This window comes from Suncus etruscus, chromosome 2 (assembly GCF_024139225.1).
Source record: "Suncus etruscus isolate mSunEtr1 chromosome 2, mSunEtr1.pri.cur, whole genome shotgun sequence".
NCBI lineage: Eukaryota > Metazoa > Chordata > Mammalia > Eulipotyphla > Soricidae > Suncus > Suncus etruscus.
The window spans coordinates 44,485,078-44,492,525 of NC_064849.1; the positions used below are offsets into that span (position 1 = coordinate 44,485,078).

A 7,448-nucleotide genomic window follows, 5' to 3' on the forward strand; every position below is an offset into this window, starting at 1 on the left:
TTAATACTAAATGTTATAAATACTAAAAAATATAATGATTCATCCTAGACCTAATGGTCTACAAATATCCTTCTCTAATTGCATCATTTATGAGCACTACTAAGTCTCCAAGAAGCTTCTTTGGAAGGGCCTGAGGCATAACCAGCTGTGCTCAGGAGTTACTCCTCCTGGCTGGGCACTCATAAATTGCTCCTGGAAGGTCAGGGGATTATATAGGATTCTGGGAATTCAACCCAGGTCTGCCACTTACAAGGCAAATGCCCTACCCACTGTGCTATTGCTCCGGCCCAAGAAATTACTTTCTTACTGCATTGAGGTCTAATGATCTTAGTTCTGCAATATTAATAGGCTAATAATGTGTTGAAAACTTAACAGTACATATTTGTGACTCAGTATTAAAATATCTAGAAAATATAAAAGGGATTAAAATTGATTATGTTATATGTGAGATTTTTCTGTCTTCTATAGTCAATTATTTTCAAATTATCCATAATAAATATTTTTTATTTTAAGAATTTTAAAAGCTGGGTCCAGAGCAGTGGCTCAAGCAGTAAGGCATCTGCCTTGCCTGCACTGGCCTAGGATAGAACACGGTTAGATTCCCCAGCCTCCCATATGATTCCCAAGTCAGGAGCAATTTCTGAGCACATAGCTCAGACCCCTGAGTGTCACCAGGTGTGGCCCAAAAACAAAAAAGAAAAGAAAACTAAAGCAGCTACAATTAAGAATGACAAGCAAAAAATAATAATAATTTTAAAAGCTAAAAGAACTACACTTGATCTTAGCCAAAAGGCCAAGAAGCGATCCCATCAAAAACTGGGGAGAAGAAATGAACAGACACTTTGATAAAAATGGCCAAAAGGCACATAAAAAATGTTCCTCATCACTAATCATCAGGGAGATGCAAATCAAAACGATGATGAGATACCACCTCACACCACAGAGATTGGCACACATCACAAAGAATGAGAACAATCAGTGCTGGCAGGGATGTGGAGAGAAAGGAACTCTTATCCACTGCTGGTGGGAATGCTGTTTAGTTAGTCCAACTTCTATGGAAAACGATATGGAGATTCCTCCAAAATCTGGAAATTGAGCTCCCATTCAACCCAGCTATTCCACTCCTAGGGAGATACCCTAAGAACACAAGAATACAACACAAAAACCCCTTCCTCACACCTATATTTATTGCAGCACTATTCACAATAGCCAGGCTCTGGAAACAACCAAGATGCCCTTCAACAGACAAATGGCTAAAGAATCTATGGTACATATACACAATGGAATATTATGCAGCCATCAGGAGAGATGAAGTCATGAAATTTTCCTATACATGGATGTATAGAATCTATCATGCTGAGTGAAATAAGTCAGAGGGAGAGAGAGAGACTCACACAGAATAGTCTCACTCATCTATGGGTTTTAAGAAAAATAAAAGTCATTTTTGCAACAATCCTCAGAGACAATGAGAGGAGGGCTGGAACTTCCAGATCACTTCATGAAGCTCACCACAAAGAGTGGTGAGTGCAGTTATAGAAATAACTACACTGAGAACTACCATAATCATGTGAATGAATGAGAGAACTGGAAAGCCTGTCTAGAGTACAGCTAGGGGTGGGGTTGGATGGAGGGAGATTTGGGACATTGGTGGTGGGAATGTTGCACTGGTGAAGGTGGGGTGTTCTTTACATAACTGAAACCTAATCACAATCATATTTGTAATCAAGATGTTTAAATAAAGAAAAAATATTTTAAAAAGTTCTCATAGGGTGAATAGGAATTAGTAGGGAAAATGTCTTTGAAACACTGCATAGTGTCAGACTAATGTAAGTGTTAATAAATGGAGCTATTATGATCATTATTTAAAAAAAGCTAAAAGTAGCTTTTTAATTGATTTATTTTTTGTTTTTGTTTTTGTTTTTGAGCCACACCCGGTGGTGCTCAGGGGTTACTCCTGGCTGTCTGCTCAGAAATAGCTCCTGGCAGGCACAGGGGACCATATGGGACACCAAGATTCGAACCAACCACCTTTGGTCCTGGATCGGCTGCTTGCAAGGCAAACGCCGCTGTGCTATCTTTCTGGGCCCTTAATTGATTATTTTTAATCCATAGTCAAACATTAATGTTGGATCTAGTGGAGTACCAAAACAACACTTCTGATATAACTTGAATACTTTGCTCTCAGTTTGGAAGTGTGGTCAGTGTCGTGACTACAAGGTTTCCCTAGTATTCTATAAATTAAGTAATGCAAGAATCTACAGGGTACTTCTTTTTAAAACTGAGATTATAAATATATTCTAACAATGGTATGGTTATAAGCAAACTAACTGTAAATAAAAAGAAGCAAAAAATAAAATAAAAAACAACTTTCAACCTAAAGAAAGTTGCTACTATATCAATAATTTACAGTGATATCCATTTAAAAAATAATCCAAAGTAAAGTATGGAGAAATAAAGTGTCTATATATGTTTACAAGTTAACTCTTGAATTCAGGTACTCTCTCCAAGATTTGGATTATTTGGGTTCTTTCATTATTTTTAATGAATGAATGAATTTATTTTCAGTTAATTTTTAAGTGCTGTTTTTTAAAAGACATTAAATTTATCAAAAATTTTGGAATTTTATTCTTTCTTATACTGCCAATTAAAAATATTTAAACACTTAAAATAATTGCTTAAACAAGTTTATTAATATTTTACAAATTTGCTAGCCCATATTTCCAATCTGGCCTTGTAAGAAAATGAGTGTTTCTGAGTCTCCTACTGAGGTAGAATATAAACAATGCCATAAAGTTCTAAATCTAATTTTAAAGGTCACTATAGAGGCTGGTGTCGTAGTACAGTAGGTGGGGCACATGTCTTGCATGTGGCCAACCTGGCTTCTATCCATGCCACCCTATATGGTATCCAGTACCACCAGGGCTGATCCCTGAGTATAAAGCCAGGAGAATCATGAGAACCTCTAAGTATAGCCTAAAAACAAAAACAAAAAGTCACTCATTTCTATGTATGACAGATCTGTGTTCCTTTAATATATTAATCTCTCTTCAAAGACTTGCAGGGCTTTGATTTTCAGAATAGAGAACCCCATAAATATCCAAGAATATGAAGCAGCCTGGCATCAAGACTTCAAAGAAATATATCTAAATGTCTTTTAAATCCTTATTTTCAATGTATCCAGATATTAAGTTCCATATTTGGGCACAGACATATTAAAATTCTTGGGTAAATTTTAAGCTATTTAGTGTAATCATGACAATTAAGCACAATTAATTTTTTTCATTAAAATGTGTTTCATTAAAAATTTTCCAGAGAACAAAACTGAACTTTATTCAATAACCAAAATTTGAAGAACAATGACATATTTACTTAAAAATTGCAGTATTAATTGCTCTGTTTCAATGTTTTAAGGTTCTCAAGAAAGCAATTAAAAATATTTAAATGTGGGGCTGGAGAGATAGCATGGAGGTAAGGCATTTGCCTTTCATGCAGAAGGATGGTGGTTCGAATCCCGGCATCCCATATGGTCAGTCCCCTGTGTCTGCCAGGGGCGACTTCTGAGCATACAGCCAGGAGTAACCCCTGAGCGCTGCCGAGTGTGACCAAAAACCAAAAAAAAAAAAAATTAATGTGTTTATGAATTATATTTTTTAATTTACAACTTTTTTTTTTTTGGTTTTTGGGTCACACCAGGTGATGCTCAGAGGTTACTCCTGGCTATGCGCTCAGAAATCACTCCTGGCTTGTGGGACCATAAGGGACTCCAGGGCATCGAACCACGGTCTGTCCTAGGCTAGCATGCTCAAGACAGCTGCCTTACCACTTGCACCACTGCTTCGACCCCTAATTTACAACTTTTAAACTAAAAATAATTTTTAAAAATTATCTACGAAGATAGTTACTTTAATTATAATATGTTCATTATTTCTATGTGTTTTTCATTAAAATTTAAAATCAAAATACTTAGTATTTTAGATACACATACAAAGCTTGCAGTTCAGTTAGCCCTCTTACCCACCACTTAATCAGCAGATCATATTAGGACTTTAGTATTGTTTAATTTCCAAACATCTTAAAGACAGACATAAATTATTAAATTTCCTGATCACAGTAAGATAATACAGAAAAAATTTAAACAGGTCCAGAACATGATCAAATGTAGAATTTTTAGCCATAATTCATGTTAAGCCATGCTGAATATGTTCAGCCTAATGTATTTTGGACCTGTGTGTTTTAGTTACATAAGCCATCCTTTGTGTTTTAAGAAAAGAACAGAATCTCAATAAAGCCACATCTAGCATGGCAATGCTCTAAACTTAGTAAAAGCTTTATTATCCCATTTAGTACATTATTCTTGAGATCAAAGTTCATTATTATCTTTTCTAAGATAACACCTACCTGTCCTGCAGTGCTCTTCTTCAAAAACTTCCATTTAAAATGTTCTCTGCCTCCAAATCAAAGGAAATATTAAGGTACAAGATATGTCTCTGAAGATCTAAGACTCCAAGTGCTATAGGCCTTTAGAAGTACAACTATAGAGAAGCCACAAAGGACTATAAAGCAGGATGAAATATTAGCCAAAGCCCTTGTATAGCATCTAGCTAAAGTAGTACCTTTAGCTTTAGGGACTCAATGATTTATTACTGTTCAACAGTTCAACTAAATTCCAGTGAAAATATTACAATGTCTCTGGAACAGACTTTAGGAACATCTCTACATATCAACCACGAGAGAAGGAGAAAGTAGCTTAGCATATAGAGTCTATTTTGTCCTTAATACTTTAAAAGCATAATATAAGTATGTCTAGGCCCCTTCTGTGAAAGATGTGCATTTATGTTCATAAGCTCCCCTAATTTGCTGTCACTTTCAAAAATATTAACTCACTTGCTCATAATAAAGTTTAAATCATGATGCTCCTTTTTTATTTAAAAATAATCATTCTTCCTTAATGTTTTCTGGTTTAGGTATTAAAAAACAAGCAAAAATTTTTGGAGAAATATGATGTCAAGTAGATGGCTCTCAGGAGAGATAGCACAGCGGTGTTTGCCTTGCAAGCAGCCAACCCAGGACCTAAGGTTGTTAGTTCTAATTCCGGTGTCCCATATGGTCCTCCATGCCTGCCAGGAACTATTTCTGAGCAGATAGCCAGGAGTAACCCTTGAGCACCGCTGGATGTGGCCCCAAAACCAAAAAAAAAAAAAAAAGTATATGGCTTTGTGGTAAGAATACACAGGTAGATGGTGCAGCAGTAATAAATTGTTCTATACTAAATCTTGGTCTAAAAGAATAGTAACTGCTTTTTCACTGGTTACTATCTTAGTAATAAAAATCCCAATCTGCCACTTATTAAAATATGAATTGAACTTTTTAGAATTATAATAAATGCAAATAAATCAGAAAAACTAATATATGGCATACTACATGATGCCACTTATATAATAAGAAATATATAAGTAAAACATATGGAAATATAGTAGGACAGTAGTCATCAGGAATCAGGGGATGTGGTAAATGGGAAAGTATTCACATCAAAGAATGCAAATTTCATATTATAAAATAATAATATCTTATTATAATTTTCTATTATAAGATGAAGACTTCTGAATATATGGCAAGCAAAACCCTACACCAAAACTCAACAAAAAATAAACAAATAACACAGAAAGAAACCTCATCATTTCACAATGTGGTTAGCCTAAGACATAAAGCATATGTTTATCTATAAGATGACCACAATACAGTATTGAAAGGAAGTAAAAAATAAATGAAGAAATTATAACAGGTGAGACATGCATTAAAGACCATCACTAGTAGCAGGCCAAATCCACTGTTAGAGGTGAGGACAGAGGCTATGGAAATCTTTACTTTTTCAGCTTTTAGTTTTGGGGCCACACTCAGTGATTCTTAGAGCTTATTCCTGCCTCTGTTCTTGGAGATCACTCCTGTCAGGTTCAGAGTACCATATGGAGATCCAAGGATAAAACCCAAGTGAACTGCATGCAGAGCAAAAGCCCTCTATTCTGTATTACAGAATAGAACAGGTTTGACTCAGAAATTATCTTTTTTTTTTTTTTTTGGTTTTTGGGTCACACCCGGCAGCGCTCAGGGGTTACTCCTGGCTCTACACTCAGAAATCGCTCCTGGCAGGCTCAGGGGACCATATGGGATGCTGGGATTTGAACTGCCATCCTTCTGCATGCAAGGCAAATGCCTTTACCTCCATGCTATCTCTCCAGCCACGAAATAATTTTTTAATAAACTTTTTTGTTTGTTTGTCTTTGTTTTAGAGACACACATGGTGGCATTTATGGCTTACAACTGGCTCTATACTCAGTAATCACTCCTGATACTATGTAACTCCTTAAACCTGAGAGCATAGTAGTTTTTTACATTTTCATGCACATACATATTAGTTTAAGTTAACCTCAAAAGTTTAAGTGTTTTTTTTTTTAAGGTTTAGAGTCAGGAGCACAGTAAAAATGGTGTTAGAGTGGCAATTATCATTTGCTTAGGCCCACCAAAATATGAGGGACATGGAAAGGAAACGCCTTGGCCTAAATACAAGGAGGCCCTACCCCTGAAGTTTTCTGGCATAAGACCAACTCTAGGCTCCAGACAAACTAGTTTATCCAATACAGGTCATTGTCTGTAGTGCCAATACAGTTTTATTTTTCACATAGTCTCTGTTGTTGGCATCAGGTTTCTGTATTAAAGATCCTGGAATCTGCATATCCTACATTGAAGTCAAGATGGTGCGGGGCATCCTCTAATTTCAACTCACAATTAAAGGGCAATGCAGAAAGCCCTGTCCAGTAAGCAAGTCATTGTTGTAGTTAAGTCTACTCAGTGTTAAGGGAAGACTCTTTTGAGTAGATCAATATCAGAGCAGCAGTAGAATCTTCCCTGGTAGAGGATTGCTTCCAGGTGATGTTATAGACAATGTTGGATGTTTCATAGATGGCTTCCCTGGTTCAGGGGTGAATGGAGAATGCCCATTCTTCTGAGGCCTGTGCCAGGTCACTATGTCAATGTTCAGGGTGTAAGATCCCGTTGCACTACAAGATTTGTGTGCTCCTATCTCCATTAGATAAGAACTTATTTGTATGTATAGTATTTTTCATTTTAATGTGCCTATGCAAACAAGGAATAATGCTATGTAGCGTTATCAGCGCATATGGGGGCTGCATACTATGGGCAGAACACAACCTCATCAAAAAATGAGGTGAAAAAAATGAACAGAACTTTCTCATTTTAGAAGAAATACAAATAGCCAAAAACACATGAAAAAATGCTCTGCATCACTAATGATCAGGGTTATGCAAATCAAAAGAACAAGGAGATATCATCTCATACCACATAAACTGCCACACATCAAAAGTAACAAGAACAACCAGTGTTGGTGTGGATATTTGGAGAAAATAAAATTCTCGTTCACTGCTGATAGGACT

The 7,448-nt window shown here is 36.1% G+C and overlaps 1 pseudogene; it reads right to left on the minus strand.

The window, feature by feature from the left end:
• Window positions 1–722: 722 nt before the first annotated feature.
• On the minus strand, window positions 723–805 carry LOC126002940 (uncharacterized; annotated as a pseudogene).
• Between the last annotated feature and the right edge of the window lie 6,643 nt (window positions 806–7,448).